The sequence below is a fragment of the Triticum aestivum genome, unplaced genomic scaffold, assembly GCF_018294505.1.
Source record: "Triticum aestivum cultivar Chinese Spring unplaced genomic scaffold, IWGSC CS RefSeq v2.1 scaffold19435-4, whole genome shotgun sequence".
NCBI classification, from domain to species: Eukaryota; Viridiplantae; Streptophyta; class Magnoliopsida; order Poales; family Poaceae; genus Triticum; species Triticum aestivum.
The window spans coordinates 180,681-200,881 of record NW_025228059.1 but is presented as its reverse complement, the minus strand read 5'-3'; the positions used below and the strand labels follow the sequence as shown (position 1 = coordinate 200,881).

Sequence of the window (20,201 nt, the reverse complement as noted above, 5' to 3'; positions counted from 1 at the left end):
TCCCACACTTGGCCCACGCAGCCTTCTGGGGCTAGTGGCCCCACTTGGTGGACCCCCGGGACCCTCCCGGTGGTCCCGGTACATTACCGATAACACCCGAAACTTTTCCGGTGACCAAAACAGGACTTCCCATATATAAATCTTTACCTCCGGACCATTCCGGAACTCCTCGTGACGTCCGGGATCTCATCCGGGACTCCGAACAACATTCGGTAACCACGTACATACTTTCCCTATAACCCTAGCGTCATCGAACCTTAAGTGTGTAGACCCTACGGGTTTGGGAACCATGCAGACATGACCGAGACGTTCTCCGGTCAATAACCAACAGCGGGATCTGGATACCCCTAGGTGGGCTGGTGCATCCATCCGCGGCACCACCGTAGTTGTGCCTCCGTCAAGAGATGCTCGCGCGCCGGGAGAGGAATCCACGTCTGCTCCTGCTCGACCGCTTCTAAATCGAGGGTTGAGGGGCGCGCCGGATCCGGGCGTGATGGCGCGCTGGTGAGCACGGAGGCGGCCATGCCCGAGCTTGAGGGTCTCGTTCTGCGATGGCTCTCATGTGCGTGCCTGGGTGACTCAGTTGTCATGGTTGATTTTCTCGGTTGCTTGGTTGATTTGCTCGGTTGCTTTTAGGTTTGGTTAAGGTCTCACGTGAGATATTTGCAGGTTCTGAAAAGCCACCATTTTTACCGTTCGTCGAGGCTTCGACCGTCCTGCTGGCTGTTGCTGCGCCGAGAGGTTGGAAGGCTTCTGGTTGGAGACGAGCTCGTCTTCAAGGTGGGCTCCATCTCCGTCAAGTTCCTCGCCCGCCACTTCAACACCGGCCTCAAATGCCCCACCATATAACAAGGTATTACTAGTGCTGAACTGCTGATATATCACGCTTCTTTGTTTCCTATTGCTTGCTTCTACCTTAAAAGAGCAAAGCCTCTACATTGTAACGATTCCTGAATTTCAATTCACAGTAGCACTATAGTTGCTTAATAGTACTAGGTTGGAAGGATATGGACATATTAAAGACTAGATGTCATTGGTGGTACTAATTTGGGTTGGTGTAGTGCCAACTGTTTCGAATTTTAACTAGCTTCAGCAACTACAGAGTGGTTAATTTGAATTGCAGATTAATTTTTTAGTTCGTTTTCTTTAATTTGCATTTCTGCCTGGGGCTGATCATGTCTTGGCCATCGGGGTCATATGCAGGTTGTACCAACATTCTTTTCCTCTTAATATATGGGCGGTCAACTGCCAATTGCTCAAAAAAATCAACTAAATTTCTTGTTTACAATTGCAGTGCGCTATATCTGGCCGCTTAACTTCTGCTTCCTTTTACAATTGCTTGCAGTTCACCTTTTCTTATTTCTTGTTTATTCTTCCACTTTCCATAACCAATTACAGTCCTTTAATATCAAAATATTTTCAAGACAAACAAAATATAATTTTTGGTATTGCGGTCATTGATTAATATCTCGGCTGCTTTCAGTACTAGCATTGAAATTAAGTCAAGGCATGGCAAAGTAGCTTTGCAAATGAAGAATACAAACGGTAAAATGCTATGTAACGCCCTGGACAGTAGGACGGGGATATAGGGTATAATTCTTGAATAATTTGAGTTAGCTGCCACGGAAGAAGTACAAAAATGGGAAACAAATTTGAAATGGAAGGTTGTTAGTTATGAACCATGATCCTTGCAGTACTAGCAGTTGTAAATTTCCACCCTTTGCATTCATCTGCTAAGTTTGTTTGTTACCCAAATCTCACAGTTTGTGGATCTGCTTTTTGTTGCTGTTGTAGATTTTAGGAAAATGACCAGTAACCAGTTATGAATAATCCTCCTTACGATGGTTGAGCTAAAAGAGGACACGCACATGCAATTTTTTTTGCTGAAGATGATTTTTTTTCTTATTGCATTAGCCATATAGGTAGTGAGAACACTGATCCAAGTACATAAGTAGGAATATAAAATCTCATTCTAACAGTGGGATATGCTTTTCCAAAACTAGGTGTACAGTTGTATGGTGATATGCCTTTTGGCCTCACCATGTTCAAAATTTATGGTTGCAACACCTGCTCAAAATGAGAAGTGCCAGGTTACCAGAAAAAGGAGGGGTTATACAATAAGAGAAAAGTTTGGGTGTTGTGGGATGAGAATGTTATCCTTGATAATGAGTAAGTACAGTAACTTGCTTATACAAGCTCTTTCATCTGTTGCATTGCTTATTCCTGTGTGCTTGTATGCATCCTAGCAGCCAGTTTAAACTTCTCTATCGGCTTAAGAAGTTTGTATGGTGCAAATGAGTTGCAAACCATTTTACTTTTTGTTTGAGAACTGGGGGTGGTCTGATCTGCATTGACATGCTTCTTTAAGGTGTTTCCTCTTTTTGTTTGAGAATTGGGAGGGGTTGAGCTGCATTGTCATGCTTCTTTAAGGCGCTTCTATAGTATGTAAAATGGAACTTTAAATAGGATATGCATGGTCCATGCAAATTATAATATTTTCACAAAAGCATGCTTTCTCTAAGGTGATTCCGCAGTATGTTGATGGAACATTGAATTTCTATATACATGGCCCGTTCATACTGATTTTGGAACATCCCCCCTACAACACTATGAGAGAAATGGTAGACGGGGTCCTTTTTTATTTTTCTGGTGTTGTTGTATTGTTCAAGAAAAAACCGCTACTAGTTATTCTTGGGTTAGGACTTCTTGGAGATTCAGTTCCGTTGAAAAGAATCATGAATGGTAAGCAACTAACCATGTCAGTGTTTGATGTCCCCTTTCCACGCTGGCTTATTGTTCAATTGAATCATTCGTTAAAAGTATGATTTGATTGTCCCCACAAGTTTCTAATTTAGGAGAAGAACCATGGTGTAAACGCCAGCATCCAGTCATATGTAAGGGACGAGCTATGGGGGGCAGATCCAGGACATGGGATGCTAACCATCTGCTTGGGATGGGTTTCTTTCAAAGCAGTGAATGGTAACCAACTAACCATGTCAGTGTTTGATGTTAAGTGCCCATGGAATTTTGAGAGTGATGATCTGCTCTTTCTTCCTCTTTATTGCCGATATTTTAATTACTCAAGATATTCTAATGTCACTTGAATTGGGATCGTTTTTTCACTCATGTTCTTGGGAACAAAATCTTTGTTTGTTTCTTATTGGTGATGCGGTAAGCTGACTTGGACATTTTCACCCCGGTATGTGCAGGATTGGAGCCATTGAAGTATTTGAATGGAGCATATGTATGTCTATGCTTCACTTCATTTAGGTGAGTGCGACTGTTACATGTTTGTTGTGACTCCGTTTTTTGTGATGCATACAAAAGAAAATGTTTTCTTCGATGATGATGATGGTTTCACTAACCAGAGCCACGTTGCAACAAAGTTTTTTTGAACTTTGAAATGTAAATCGCAATGTTTGTCTTTTATTTGTGTAATTTGGATTCCTATTGAGTGGTCTTCACTTACCAGTTCCATGGTGGAGCTTTTAATGTCAAGCACTGAAAAAATCTGTTTGCTTTGTTAGTACCTTACTACTACCTCTGTTTCAAAATATAAGATGTTTTGGTAGGCCATTTTAGCATACCGAAACGTTTTATATTTTGGAATGGAGGTAGTAGTTTACATCTGCGAGCTGATAGATTTTCGGTTATACTGTTTGTTGCACAAATGTTTATATATTTGAGGGGCTTGCCACTGTCTACAAATGTTGCTAATAGATTTATCGGATCATCGAGAGATGTCGGTTGCAGTAATCTGCATGCAGAAAACAAGGCACACCAGCAAAACAGATATATTCTGGACAAACAATCCATAAAAATTAATTAACTGGAATAATGTCACCTAATGATTTATCTGCTAACAGGTATAGCAGATTTGGAGCTGGTAGCGTTGCGCAAGCACAAATCAAGTCAAACCGGACTTAAATTGGTCATATCTTGGGGGGTGTGCCTTTATGGCTTGCTTCCACGTGGATTAGTATTACTAGTCATCAAGAAACAAGAACCTAGGGGAGAATGGAGCTCTCTCAGCGCTCAGGCACTCTCAACCGTCGGATCGGCTTTTCAGTTTGTTAAAATAAGAACGAGGCAAGCCTCCAAAACCGTATTTGATATATTTGGTGATTTCTGATTGAATGTCCACTCCCTCTCTAAAGCTTAATCAAATAAGTATGATATTCTCCTCTACCCTTGCTACCAGAAAAATCTTCAATGCTTATTATATAATCTTTGTCTTGTGTTGTGTACCACTTTCAGAATATGACCTTCTTTATTTTCCTTTAGTTTGCATGGATTATTTCTTTGCCTGAGCCACATTTTTAGATACTTGCCTTGAAAAAATAAATAGTTTTAGCTTTTAGATACTTGATCCATGCTCAAGTAAGTTAAAATGTTTAATGTTTTTTGCCAGATCATAGAGAGCAAAATTCATGAGTTTGACCTGTAAACATGCCTTACAACTATTTTGTTTATAAATAGCTGTAAATGATATAGATGTTGGTCTATCTCACCTGCATCAAAAAATGGCTTCCAACCAATAGATCTATTGTTCCAACAGGTTCAAAATTGAACTTGTTTTGCTATAAATGGCCTCCCGCACAGTTGTACACAAAGCTAAAGTGGGTACCGCAGCCATGAAAGGTATTCTCCCATGGTAGAATTTTCAATTAAACTATCAATTTGAGTATATTTTTATTTACTAATGTTAATTACACCAATGTAATCAACCTGTAGAAGCAGTAGTTACAAAGGTGGGTTGGAGAGGAACTGAGGTAGTTGTGGATGCTCAAGCCATGTGCAAGAAGAGTGAACCAGTTTTAACTGAGAAGATGTTTGTTTTTTATGGTTTATTATCCTTAGGTTGTATTTGACTATTTGTTGTGGCGAATTGGCCGGGTTTTCCTACCAGATTATCAGGGAGGAATGTCGAACGGTTTAGAGTTGAATTTAAGGTCTACCAATAATATAGGAAGAAAGTTGTGGTGTGTGTTTCAGTTATCTTATGAACAAGTGAGACCACCATTAATTTAAATCTCTCATACACTTTGTTAAGTTGTCAGTCTGACATATGTGCTCCTTTCAAGTCGCATGGCTATTTTAATAATTAATTATGCAATTTCAATGCTCCTAATTAGTGCTTTTGATCTATGTCATATTATGTGAAATACCAAATGCATGGTTAGTGCTGAGACAGATTGCATGCGTGCTTCTTTTGCATTGAACTTATTGTCATAGGCAATACGAGCGTTTGTTCTCTTATTAGCTTCTATATTCTTATGATCGTGCTGAATTCGGTGATGTCTTGCTTCTGGACAGAGTGATTGTTTTTTTAACAGAAAATTAGTTGTCCATTGACTGTATTATCAGGATTGGATATGAGTGTACCTGACAGCACCGCTGTCGGGTGCGGCAAGCTGCACTTTCTACCTAGTGAACAAAAAGGTGGCTGAATCATAAGTCCATAATCATCATTTTGAGAACATCTCAGCTGACCGATAATTCTCGGCGAGAAGTTCTCCGTGCAAATAGAAGAATAGCCTATGCTAGATTTTCGTGCAGACGCAGTTGACCATATCAATGTCCAATGCGTGGCGTGGCAAGAAACTTGGCACATATGCTTCTCTGAATCAAGTAAGATACATACTGGGAGAACCCCAGCCTCCTCAGCGATTTGGAGCTCCTGGCCGTTGGATCTCTTGCTTGATTGGATTTCGGCCGTCGGATCTCGCCTCGGGATGACACCGGCCGTTGGATAAAAAACGCGACACTGTGGATTGAAACAGTGTCCAAACCGCGCTGCCACCGCGTGTAAAATCAGTGCCCCGCAAGGGCATCTTCGTCATTTCACGTCCTGGGGTATAAAATGGGGCCGCTCCTGTGGCGGCGACCTCCTCCTGCACTCGCGTGTCCCTGCTCCTCCTCTACGCCGCCTCCACCCAAACCCTAAACCTAGCTGCTCCCCACGCCGCTGCCGTCTCCGTCGCCCAGCTTGCTGGATCCCCATCGTCCACTTCCATGTCGCCGTCGTCCTCACGTGCACACGGCAGGAGGAGCATGGGAGATGTGGAGCCGCCGCAATCGTCCTCTCGTTGTAGCTCCACGCGGCCGCGCTGCCGCCCTCCACGCAGCTCCATGACGCCACCGCTCCCCTCCGTGCCGCGCCCCGCTGCTCTACTCCCCCGAGCAGCTCCCCCTCTCCCTACAAATCCCTTATTTTCCCGTCTATTCAATCGAGCCCCTGTTCCTCAATCTGGTGGGATGACTACGAGGCGGCACTCGATCTGGAGGCATGGAGGCGGCATGGGGTGGGCGCTCCTCGTCCTCGAGCTCCACTTCTTCAGCAACTCCAGGCCCTCCTCAACATCTTTGCCGTTCTCGCCATGGGGTGGGCTGCGGAAGTTGACCCTGCGGTACTCGTGCAAGCGTGGCTCCCTCCTCCAGTTGCTCATCGGCCTCACTTTCCCCATTAGGAATCTACTACCTAGGAGTACATGGAACATTGGTTCTACCTCAGTTGCGCATTTTTTTAAGAAATCAAGAGGCCACTGGTTTATTATTTTCAGTGATGGGGACAGCTTTGCAACTGTAGAACATAGTATGAGTTAGCACTTACGAGCAGTCAAGGGGGGTAGGTAGCATAAATCTCATCTTTCATGATTTGACGTGCATCACTTTGGAGTGGGATGGCTAATAAATTAGGTAGTGATGCTGTCTGGTATTGTTCTGTACACTCCTGCATCATTAAGTTTTCCAGGCAACAACAGCACAATGCTGATAATGAAAAGGATAGGTGCAGGTTCAGACAGCTTAGGGTATACAGAAGTTGCTTACAGGGTTGTAGTTGGAACATGGGACCATTGTTTGATATTGAGTCGTTGTCGAGTGGACAATTTGATATTGGTCTCAGCCAAACATAAAAAAGGCACCACATGTCAAATCAATAAGCTGCTTCCTGGTTGATCTTAAATTAGTCGATCGGTGGTAGTGAACTGGCAACGACGAATTGAATTGGTTTGATATATGGATCCATGTGTACTTGCTGATCTTTGACTAGCCAGTGCCAGTCCTTTCTGATGTTTTCAGGTCCCAAAATGCGCCTTCGTTGAAATTTGTAGGAGATGATCTGATTTATTGTAGAAGTACAACTGCTGCTGCTGGAGCTCATGCCTCAAGGTGGAGTGAATTTGAATATATATTTGTCTTCTAGGCATTTAATTGACTCTGATAAAGTAGTAGTACAGTCCAGTCTGAAACTCATTCTATTTTTTTTCTACTTACTCTGATCCTCCAATATATTAAATGCTCTGATAATGCGGTTATATTTTTTTGTTAGATTGACCCTCCAATATATGGGAAACTCATTCTATTTTCTTTCTAGCTTCTGAAGATTCTATCAAAGCATGTGGTTAGTATCATATACAAAACAGTTACAACCCCATTATCTGTTTAGTACCACAAGTAATCCATCCTGGATACACCATAATTTGGTCGGCCTCTTGCATTAGCGAAGTTTAAACACAAGATATCTAAGACGATAGTTCAGTAAGAAACATTGATAAACATTTCTGTCCTCTCTTCTAAAGGGTGAAAGACACTACAGTACAAGATTTCAAGTCACGTAACATAATTCTTTGAAGTTTGGAAACACCATCTGCTACCCTACCACTTTGTTTTTCTAGGTTTGATATTTTGTAGCTTTGTATGCTGCTGCTGCCGCTACTGTATGCTTAATACATATGTATACTTTTTGTGTAGAAAGGCCATCCATGGTTTATGGCAGGAGACCCGGAGAAGAACAACCAACTTTATCTAAAAATGGAAGAGCTAGCACCAAAGAGCCCCAGCCCACCTCCAAGATCAAGTTCTATGCGTAATTCACGGATAGTGGTATGATGCTTCTCCTGCCTTTTTATTAAGATGAACATGCTTTGTTTCGTTAACTGAATAAGGCATCTCAGAATAATTCTGAGAGATTCTCATTTGGAGCTTTACTAAGAGTCTAACATGCATTTGTTGAATAGTCATTCTTTGAAGATAGAAATATTAGATGCCTTGGCGATTTCTTTGTGGTGTAGAGTTATATTATCAACATATTTGCTAACCGCGAAGTTTCTCTTGGTGGATATGTAAATTTTTATTCATTGAAATTGCTTTAGGTGATTGGTTGATGCACAGTCCTAAGCAAACAAACCTTACTCATCTCCTTCTTTGTAAATCATTGTATGCAGGTTGGCGGCACATCTTCTAACCAAGTCACCTCCAGTGATCCTTCTGTTGACAAGCAGCCAGACCCAAGGTTAGTCTCTGAAGATGTCTGTTCATAATTTATTATTCTCTAAGTTCCACATGATTAGTCTCCAGAAAAAGCATGGCCACCGGCACAAAATGGACGAAGAAGAGGTGAGCTGCCGCGACATCGAAGCTCTCGCACCGATGCTCCCCGTCGAGCTCGCGCGTGCGCCGGATCTGGTGGCCAACACAGCCCGTCCGTCCGCCGGCACCTCCAAGCAAGGCCTACAACAGCAGTGAGCCCCCTACTCTGCAATTTTTCTTCACGTCCTTTGAAACGTATTGAGAGATCGCTGAAATTTATATCTGCTCTGTTGTCCTGAAAAATAATGTTATCTACAAAGATGGCTCTGTCCAAAAGATCACCGAGATCCCAGATGTGGGAAATATGACCACCCCATGCTTTAGTTTCAACAAGGTGTCAATTTACACATGTGTCTAAATTTTTTTATATCATTTTGAACCTTAACTGTTTGGGAGATCAAGCAGAAAACTGTTGTTGACATGGCTGTCGATCGTGTCTGCCACATGGATCAAAGCCAAAGCCTTAATATCAACATAGATCAAGCTAACTTCACTGCACTTCCAGGCGTGGTCCATGGTTTGCCTGTTGATTTAGATACTTTTCTAGCACTCTGTGATTTTACTGAAAATTTTAGCAGTGAGTCTTGAATAGGTCGTTATATCGCCACGCTTGAGCGAGTCACATGACAAGGCGTTCAATCAAAGCTCTTTATATATGTGGTCTACTATAAAATATATTACTATACCATAGTAGAATCAAATAGTTTGCTTATCCTGGGCTATCATATTATGCCTTGCTTTTGAATAGGTCGTTACATAGCACGCTTGAGCGAGTCACATGACAAGGCGTTCAATCAAAGCTCTCTCTATATATGTGGTCTATTATAAAATATATTACTATACCATAGTAGAATCAAATAGATTGGTTATCCTGGGCTATCATTATGTCTTGCTTTTAGTATATTGTAAATCTTGCTTTTTCCGAATCTTTATGCAAATCGATTATCCTGGGCTACCACTGTGCCATTCTCTTGGAATGTAATGAGTCTTGGTGCAAATCAGTTATCCTGTCAAATCTTGATGCTTTTTTACTTAATCACTATTACTATAAATATTCTACTATGCACTGTATTTTGATGCATTCTGTTGAACCAGCTCCTTCTATGAGAGACGCTGGATCATTGCCTTACACAGGCACTATGGGTTGCGCTTCCTGATGTAAATCACTTCCTGGACAGGCGGCATGCATCCTGATGCAAATCAGTTCCTGGACAACCAATTTGAGATCAATTATCCGGTAGGTTGACTATACCTTGGCTTTGGTAGTCTTTAATGTTTTTTGCTCTATATTTCTGAACACAATTTCTAACTTAGCTTAATAGCCCTTCTGGGCTCAACTGTATTAAAAAATATGGCTTACAATTGTTGTTCTGGATTATGTTGTCCCTTTTGCGTTGTCGGATGCTTTACCTTGGCAGCATGGAAAATTCCTTGCTTTCTCCATGTGAATTTTCCAAAAAGCTTTCCTATTTAAGGAACCAATTTTGCTTTTTGATGTTGCATCGACCAATGCTCAGTACCTAATAGAACTAAAAGTCAGTTACCGGGTCAATACACCTTATAAAAATTATGAATGGGCAATATGTGGCCATCTAGAGTAGAATTTGGTTCATTGATTGATACAAGGGTCAAATTGGTCTATTCTCAAGGTAATCACCACTGTTTTGTTTTAGGCTTATGTGCCTGATTTTGTTAGGATCTCTGTGTCAACGTGGGGATATATCAAAGTAATGCCATGTTCTAATTATAAATGAAAAGAAAGTTAAGAACTTAGTAATTACATAGAAATCATTGCTAGAGCATAGAGGTCAGAGATGTACAAATGATTGATTAAAAAATATTTGTATTTGCCACAACACACTGTATCACATCGTGTATGCATTTTTATTGAATATAAGTCAGGTTTAGAACTTTTGACCAGGACAACTAGAAAAACAAAGTAAATCCATCGTATATATTCAGTAACGTATATATTTAGATATTCATGATGCTGCATAAGCATACTTCAGTTCCCCTAGGAGCACTAGCTGTCGGCGTATACATGTATTTGTTGGTTCTAACAAGATGCATGCCAGTCTTAGAAAAATATAGTAAGTATCTGTCCTGAAATTTATGACTCGCGTGAGGTGACTATCTGTAGATAACTATCGTACTTGCATAACTGGTTGATTTTGAAGGAAATATGCCCTAGAGGCAATAATAAAGTTGTTATTTTATATTTCCTTATTTCATGATAAAGGTTTATTATTCATGCTAGAATTGTATTGATCAGAAACTTAAATGCATGTGTGAATACATAAACAAATACCATGTCCCTAGTATACCTCTACTAGACTAGCTCGTTAATCAAAGATGGTTAAAGTTTCCTGACCATAGACATGTGTTGTCATTTGATAACGGGATCACATCATTAGGAGAATGATATGATGGAAAAGACCCACCCGTTAGCTTAGCATAATGATCGTTTAGTTTATTCTTATTGTTTTCTTCATGTCAAATACATATTCCTTTGACTGAGATTATGCAACTCACGGATACCGGAGGAATACCTTGTGTGCTATCAAATGTCACAACGTAACTGGGTGATCATAAAGATGCTCTATAGGTATCTCCAAAGGTGTTTATTGAGTTGGCATAGATTTGTCACTCCGAGTATTGGAAAGGTTTCTCTGGAGTTAGTTACGGAACGAGTAAAGAGACTTGCCGGTAACGAGATTGAACTAGGTATGAATATACCGACGATCAAAATCTCGGGCAAGTAACATACCGATGGACAAGTATGTTGTCATAAGGTTCGACCGATATAGATCTTCGTAGAATATGTAGGAACCAATATGGGCATCTCGCTATTGGTTATTGACCAGAAAAGCGTCTCGATCATGTCTACATAGTTCTCGAACCTGTAGGGTCCGGACGCTTAACGTTCCTTGACGATATAGTATTATATGAGTTATATATGTTGGTGACCGAATGTTGTTCGGCGTTCGGCATGAGATCACGGGCATGACGAGGAGCTCCGGATTAGTCCGGAGGTAAAGATTAATATACATGGTAATAGTGTTTGATCTCTGGAAAGGTTCAGCAATTCATCGGAAGGGGTTTCGGATGTTTCCCAAAATGTTTGGGCACGAGAACACTTTATTTGGGCTAAGGGGTAAAGCCCACGAGGATTTTGAAAAGTGCAAAAGGAAGTTGGGGTAGATGCCGGGAACCCTGGCGTCTAGCCCTGGAGTCCGAGAAGGACTCTTGGTTTTCGGGCAAAACCGACTTTGAGGAGGCTTTTACTTCAAGTTTCGACCCCAAAGCTCAACATATAAATAGAGGGGAAGGGCTAGCACCCAAGAGAGATCAAGATTCACCAAGCCGTGTGTCGACCCCGTCCCCTCTAGTTTATCCCCCGTCTAGTTTCTGTAGTGCTTGGTGAAGTCCTGCGGAGATTGTTCTTCATCACCAACCATCACCACGCCGTCGTGTTGCAGGAACTCATGTACTACTTCGCCCCTTTTGCTGGATCGAGAAGGCAAGGACCTCACCGAGCTGAACGTGTGCTGAACGCGAAGGTGCCGTACGTTTAGTTCTTGATCGGAACGGATCGTGAAGGTGTACGACTACATCAACCGCGTTGATAAACGCTTCCGCTTACGGTTTACGAGGGTACGTAGACACACTCTCCCCCTCTCGTAGCTATGCATCTCCATGCATAGATCTTGCGTGTGCATATAATTTTTTTTGTTTTCCATGCAACGTTTGCCAACAGATTTATTTCATTATAATCAAACCGACCTCTTATAATTTGAAGATCATGATTATTCAGATGAAAAATGATCAGAGAAATACATGTACAGAGTCAAATCTCTTGAGATCATGCTTAGGCATGCAATTGCTCCTTCAAATTATTGTGATATTGTATTGCTCTTTAGTCTAATAAATTATGTATTGTGGTGCTCCACCTCCTTCTCTCTTCTTGCCAAGACACATACTCTGTCGGATTGCATGCTCTAAAATCTTATCTAGACCTAATATATATGCGAAACTTTAGTGAGGGGCGCCCTTTTACTCACGCAGCTGCTCTAGGTTCACATCTCTCTCTCTCTCTCTCTCTCTCTCTCTCTCTCTCTCTCTCTCTCTCTCTCTCTCTCTCATACCGCTGCTCCTCCCATTGTATTGACTTGCAGGTTGCTGCCGGAACCGGATGGGGTCTCCAGCCAGCCTGCCATTTGGCTTGCAGTCTTGGTCATTGCAAGTTAGCCTTACATAGGTATAAGGGTTTTAGTACTTCATTAATGTGACAAAAGTGAAGAGAAAACTGTTGCATCGAATTAGTAATGGAGTGGTTTCGATGAGAACTAATAAAGAATATATTTCATGACCGAGACATTGATATGAATTTTGAGTATTTAATAGAGAAATCCAGTAGTTCATATGAAGAAAAAGAAAGGCATGATGTACTATATTGACAGTGATTATTAGCCCATTATGGTACTTCAAATCTGATAAAGAATGTATTTCATGACTGAGACATGGGATTTAGAATCTCAGTTCTGATATGTACATGAATCTCCTTTTATTTTGTCATGTACTGATAGTTTTGATATGGGACTATTTGTTCTGTTTATGTCTTATAAATTGTGAAATGGCATATATGTTAAGTTCTCCTATTTTAATTATAATATGTTGTCGATGATGTATGGTTCTCGAATTTGGAGACTAACATTCAGGCTTTGGTATCTAGAATATTTTTGCTTTCTACTAAACTTGATGCAAACAATTTGTCCTATCTGACACTGGCTTCTTGGAACAAATTTTGTCATGTGCTTGCAAATTAATTATCATTTTGACTTAGTATACTCAGATTACCATGCTTTTGGTATATCTCTACTGTTTTCACTCTATACTAAACTCCTTGGTACTGAAAGAATGCCGTGATTTTCTTTGGATGTACATTATTTATACACGCTGGGTCACGGTGTTCAGGCGGGCAACGCGTGCTAAGGCGCGCTTCCGATCTAGTTGTAAATTAATGTGTCTTGCCCTACGGCTACCGATACCTTGGAGGCATGGTGGTTGAGTGCAAGAATGAATTTTCATGGTAAGGACCGTCGAGGTTTCAACTCTTTGATCGTCCTAATTAGTTGGAACCTCTGTAAGCAGTGCAATGCAGGAGTATTCAGAAATAGACAGCAGCAATTAACCATGCAGTAACTAGTTGGTCTCATATGTGAGGATTGGAGGGAGTGAAAGCTTGCAGGAGCTGGAGGCCTTGATCGTTTTGTGAGATACTTAGAGATATTATAATCGAGCACTCTTCCAGGCCTCTCACACCATCATCGTTTTCGACCGTTAGATCTAGAAGTTTTGGACTTTTTTGGCCGTTGGATGCACCTTCGGCCTCACTACGGGGGTGGTAGATGCCCTGGGACGATGCTCCCGCAACAAAATCGGCGACCTGTTGCTGTTTGGGCCAGTTGGGCCTATATCATCCAATTTCTCTCGGTCAATTTGTTGTGAAAAAAAAACACAATCATGCGAGCAGCAAAAGGGGTGGGTTTGCGCTTCATCAGTCTGGATTCGCGCCTCGTCTGTGCGACTTCTGGCGAGAGGGTTCTCGGGGTGATGCCAGGGTGATGTAATTAAAAAAATGACCATCTCTATAGATTGAAGTCCAGCCGTTACAGGACTTTAATGACGCGCGATCTGCACCACTCACCTGCGGCGGATAATTATAGATCAGTTACCGTGTCGATTTCGCGTCCATATAGTCTCCTCCGTCCGGCTGTTCCATCTCCACCCCTTTTGTTGTTTCGTCTTCTCCGCTTTCCCTTCTACCAGATCATTCTCCAACAAATTTGGAATTCATATTGTATTGATGCTGGTTTTCTACTCTCAAGTCCCAACTGAATGCAGGGTGCTTTCAGTACAGAATATAGATTGATGAGCTTTTCTTTTTTGCGGGTGAGATTGATGAGCTATGAAGAGGCGATGACCATGGCGGGCGTGCGGCCACAACGGCAGCCGTGGTGGCGACTTGCCCAATGAAGCTGAGGAGAGTCAACGAGATGTGGGCCTGAGTCGCCGCCGGCGGCGGCGGCGGCTCCCGCATAAAGAGCTCCTTCACCACCCATGTCGCCTTCTCGCTGCAGGTCCGATCTGTCTTCCAACCTGGATATTGTGCAGATTCATCCATGTCGAACCCTGATTACGCCAATTCTATAATTGATAGGATGAGGTGTCTTGTCCAGAATTAATGTATCTGTTTCAGATTCTAGAGGATGCAAGGGAGTAGGAGATTAGCACAACATGAAGAATTATCTACCTCTTTGTTTTCTAATTATCTATTTAGAGTGTATGAACGATAGGGCATGACAAATGCCTGATACTTGTTCTCTGGTTGTTCCAAATTTTTGTGGGATTTATAGTGGATATAGGGGTTGTTTCACATCTGAAAATTCATCCCCTGTAACTTCCAGGTTATACCTTCCCCTCTTCTGCTTTCAAATTAGCTCTTCAGGTTAGCACACGTTGATGTTATTTAGATCTGGTAGCTACAGTGGATCATTTCAGGGGTGCCGGAACTACTTTTACTTTTTCAATGCATTTCTTTTCTTTTCATGCTATCACTGGATCCTAATGACACCATCATTCAGGCTACGTAAGGAAATTCTTAGTGTGCCAGTGAACATGAAGCAGCTGAGCATTCACGTGCTGCTTTCGAGTGTTATCGTTAGTCCACCAAAATAGCTTCTAAGCTAATTCAGGTACACATGCACATTGCATGCAATGTGAGAGGAGGGAGAATATTGGTTTGGTTGACTTGCGTATATTGTAATAAAACATGCAATATGCAGTTCAAATATTGAAGAATAATAAAGATTATTGTTGTTCCTTATGAAGCCCACGCTCCCACGCTCTCATGCAACCACGGCGACTCCACACCTTCCGCTTGCCGCCGCCCCCACCGCAGATCTTGCCGCGCCGCCCTCGCGGCATGCCTCCACGACGGTGGAGACCAAGCCCGGCAGCCGAGGCCGCTCCCCCTCCCCCCGCTCGATACCCCCCCCCCAAGTTCAGGAAGCTTTTGCGGAGCTGGTGAGATTGATCTCACCGCTGCCGCAGGCGATAGCCATGGCGACGGGGGATCAGAGTTGGGTGGATCGAGCGACCAGGATCCACGATGCTACGGCGGCGTGGATCCGGCGGCTTCAGGAATGGAAGGCGGCGGATCAGGCGGTGGCGGCGGCGAGGGATCCAGCAACTCGTGCTGCGGCGACCAGGTATGCAGAGACTTGTCGCCTGCGAGCAGAGGGGGAATAGAGGATCCTAGCGAAGTGGATCTTCGACGAGGCCACGGTGGAGGAGAGGCAGAGGATGCCTCCCTACCCCCATTCATCATCGGCGGCGTTCGTGGCATGGGCGAGCACATAGGAAAAATCAGAAGATCCACGGCGGGCGCTGCGGTGGGAGGGTCTGCTGGGGGTGATTCCATCAGGGGCACCACTGCAGAACATCTCATCCTGGCTACCGCCGTCCATTCGGGATTGAGGCCAACTCGCGCTACAAATCCACAGCTCCGCCGCGACATGCGCGAGCCACCTTGGCTCGGAGATCGTCGCGAAGTTCCACCTGGCGCTCGTTTGGGAATGTGCAAGGGGATTTGTGTCCCAGGGAAGCAAGTTGATGCTGCAATCTTACCGCTGCCGATGGAGGTGAAGACAACAGAAATGAAGCAGAGCTTGTGCTCGAGGCTGAATGATTCCTCATCGGCGGCGAGGTCCAAGTTGCCGGAGATGGGGAATTTTCCCCCTGGGTTGCAAGTGGGGTCTCTCACGCTGATTGGCGGGCCCCCCGATGCCACGCCGCTCCCACCAATCAGGTGCAAGCGGGTGAAAGCGCCTTTTACAAATGTGTATCCTGCTCTCGACGGCGCGGAGGAGGCTATTTCTAGGGTTTTTGGGCAACTCTGGTCCATCCCCTCTGCTACCTCTTGAGCACTGCGTTGTTTTTCCCTTGAAGAGGAAATGAGATGCAGCAAAGTAGCGTAAGTATTTTCCTCAGTTTTTGAGAACCAAGGTATCAATCCAGTAGGAGGCCACGCTCAAGTCCCGTGCACCTACACAAACAAATAAGAACCTCGCAACCAACGCGATAAATCGGTTGTCAATCCCTTCACGGTCACTTACGAGAGTGAGATCTGATAGAGATGATAAGATAATATTTTTGGTATTTTTATGATAAAGACTAAAAGTAAAGAAAGCAAAATAAACGGCACCAGAAATAGCTTGTTGACGGGAGATTAATATGATGGAAGATAGACCCGGGGGCCATAGGTTTCACTAGTGGCTTCTCTCAAGATAGCATAAATATTACGGTGGGTGAACAAATTACTGTCGAGCAATTGATAGAATTGAGCATAGTTATGAGAATATCTAGGTATGATCATGTATATAGGCATCACGCCCGCGACAAGTAGACCGAAACGATTCTGCATCTACTACTATTACTCCACACATCGACCGCTATCCAGCATGCATATAGAGTATTAAGTTCAAAAGAACAGAGTAATGCTTTAAGTAAGATGACATGATGTAGAGAGATAAACTCATGCAATATGATATAAACCCCATCTTGTTATCCTCGATGGCAACAATACAGTATGTGCCTTGCTGCCCCTGCTGTCACTGGGAAAGGACACTGCAGGATTGAACCCAAAGCTAAGCACTTCTCCTATTGCAAGAAAGATCAATCTAGTAGGCCAAACCAAACTGATAATTCAAAGAGACTTGCAAAGATAACCAATCATACATAAAATAATTCAGAGAGGATTCAAATATTGTTCATAGATACTCTTGATCATAAACCCACAATTCATCGGTCTCGACAAACACACCGCAAAAGAAGATTACATCGAATATACCTCCAAGAAAATCGAGGGGAACTTTGTATTGAGATCCAAAGAAAGAGAAGAAGCCATCTAGCTAATAACTATGGACCCGAAGGTCTGAGGTAAACTACTCACACATCAGTGCCCCCTCCGGCAGGGCGCCGGAAAAGGCCCCAAGATGGGATCTCATGGGTACAGAAGGTTGCGGCGGTGGAATTAGGTTTTCGTGGATGCCCCTGATGGTTTGGGGGTACAGAGATATATATAGGAGGAAGAAATACGTCGGTGGAGCAACGTGGGGCCCACGAGGGTGGAGGGCGCCCCTGGGGGAGGTGGGCGCGCCCCCTACCTCGTGCTCTCCTCGTTGATTACTTTACATAGACTCCAAGTCCTCTGGATCACGTTTGTTCCAAAAATCACATTCCCGAAGGTTTCATGCCGTTTGGACTCCGTTTGATATTCTTTTTCTGTGAAACTCTGAAATAGGCAAAAAAACAGCAATTTGGGCTGGGCCTTCGGTTAATAGGTTAGTCCCCAAAATAATATAAAAGTGTATAAATAAGCCCATTAAACATCCAAAACAGAATATATAATAGCATGGAACAATCAAAAATTATAGATACGTTGGAGACGTATCACCCTTGGGATGGCTCCGAAAGGATTTAGCTCAGTCTGGATGTTTCTCCCCATCTGATCTGCACCCAGTTAAGTCTCTACGTCCCTTTGATCCACCCCCGACGCAGCTCAAAATCATCAGGGAGGGAATTGGGGGCGGATCCAAGTCCTTTGCCCAAGTGGTCGCCATGGCGGACAAGAGCGCTCCGACCGGGGCGCCGAAGCAGCGGGCTCCGGCTCCGCAGAAGAATTTGGGCCGTCGCCAAGCTGCGGGAGGGATGCGTCCTGCTACCGTTCCAGCCAAAGGTACTGCCCCCTGCTCAATCAGGTGTGGTAGCGCCTCCGCTGCCGGCTCCGCCTGCTCCACCTATGCAGGTTTTTGATGAGAGATACAAAGACATGGTATGCTTTACCTGTGGAGGACCTGGTCACTACGTTGGAAACTGTGTTGAGAAGAAGATCTGTTTCATCTGTGGATTGGAGGGGCACATGTCAACAACTGCGCGACATGGGCGCAGCCTCATCCAGTTGCCACGTTCTTCGGTAGCTCTGCTCTGGGTTTGGGATTCTACCATATTGATGCTCCGGTGGGTCGTGAAGCAAATTGGCTTAACTTTAGGAATTGTGGAGAAGTTTGGGTCATGAAAGGAGAAATCAACAAGTCTGATCTGGTTAAGAATCTGTCTGGGATTTTCTGCAAAAACAAACAATGGACTTGGCAGATCAGGCCACTGACAGAAAAGAAGTTCCTGGTTAGATTCCCTCCCTGGAAAGACGTGGAAGAGCTGATTGAGTTCCCTGCATTTGATCTGCCTATCGATGGAGTATCTGTGTATGTTGAGAGATGGACTGGTGCTATAGATCCATTCAGTGAGCTCATTGAAGCCTGGGTCACTATTGAGGGGCTCTCCTCCAAGTGGTGTACATGGAAAGTGTTGTCCCAAATTGTTTCTTGCTTTGGTATCCTTGTGGACGTGGGCTAGAATGGCCTAATGAAGAGCTTCTATGAGAAAGTTAGAGTCAAGATTGCTTGCAGGGACCCAGCCAAGATTCCCTTTGTACGGATCATGGAGATGAGGAAAAAACTATACATCTTATCCTTTACAGTGGAAGGTTTTGAGAAGATAGGTGCTGATGATCCCAATGATGATAATGGCCCTACTAACATATCTGTGGACGATGATAACAAAGCAATTGATGACGAGGAGATTGACAAGGACATCCTGGACGATGGTGAGGAACCCATAGATGATCTAGATCTTGCCAATAAGGCATCCAACTCAAAGAAAACCACATCTGGGAAACAAGCAAATGATGTTGGGATGGGCTTTCATCCTGCTGCTCTCCTAGAGGCATGCATCCCTCCTATGAGGACTGATAAGAAAATTGGAGAAAAATCAGAAACTCAGGATCTATGCCCCTCCATGCCCTTCTCTGAAGCTATCAAAATCCTCAGCACTCCCAGCAGCAAGGTCTGTGCTGTTGATGCGCTTAACAATTCATCGGATGGGTACTCTAACACCACTTCCCCATGTCCATTCAAAAAGCTTATTGCTCTGATCTGTTGGAAGAACTGGACAACTATGGATCTGAAACTGCAAGTGAAGCTGCTGAATCAGAGGAGGAAATGGACACATTTGAAGCCCCTGTAGTTAGTGGTCTGAAGGTGATGGGGTGAGTGGAAAAGATGGATCTCTGCAATGAAAAGCCTGCAACCAAGAAAAAGTGGGGGCCAGTGATTGCTCCAAGAACAAGTACCAGGGTACACAACAGGCAGAACATCATGGAGAAAGCTGCTGCATACAAAATGAAGAAAAACTTGGAAATCCCTGCTACCTTCACTAGTAAAAAAAGACACATCCGTGACATTTTGTGCCGAACGAATATTTTTTCTGTCATACATATGACACTTCTATGACGATAATTGTGACAAAACCCAGTATCATCATAGATGTGGTGGGCTCCTACTTCTATGACAAAAAATCATGAAAAAAAATGGGCTTTTCGTCCTGGGCGGGCCGGTGACGCAGCTGCATGACATTCTTTGGGCCGTCCATGACGGAAAAAACCGTGGTAGAAGCAAGGGCGAGGAAAATTTCGGGGAGTTCCCGGTTACGGTGGGAGGTCGGGGGCCGAGCGATGCGCGTTTCTCTCGTACATGTACGCACGTGTGTGCGAGGTGTTGGCTCTAACTAAACCCGAGCGAGGCGTTGGGCTCTAACTGAACCCGAGCGATTGCACTGCAGGCTACGCGTTACTGAACCCGATCGAGCGATTCCTTCGCTACTGCTGCTAACAGAAGCCGATCGATGCTGCCTCTGGGATGAACAGTGAG

General features: G+C 43.7%; 1 long non-coding RNA gene across 1 annotated transcript; it reads left to right on the top strand.

The window, feature by feature from the left end:
* Positions 1 to 5,916: 5,916 nt before the first annotated feature.
* LOC123173001 (uncharacterized) lies at positions 5,917 to 12,888 on the top strand. The gene is made up of 6 exons (XR_006485802.1): positions 5,917 to 7,173; positions 7,756 to 7,887; positions 8,229 to 8,525; positions 9,469 to 9,610; positions 11,853 to 12,027; positions 12,549 to 12,888. It is a non-coding gene; the product is annotated as an uncharacterized lncRNA (long non-coding RNA).
* The last annotated feature ends 7,313 nt before the right edge of the window (positions 12,889 to 20,201 follow it).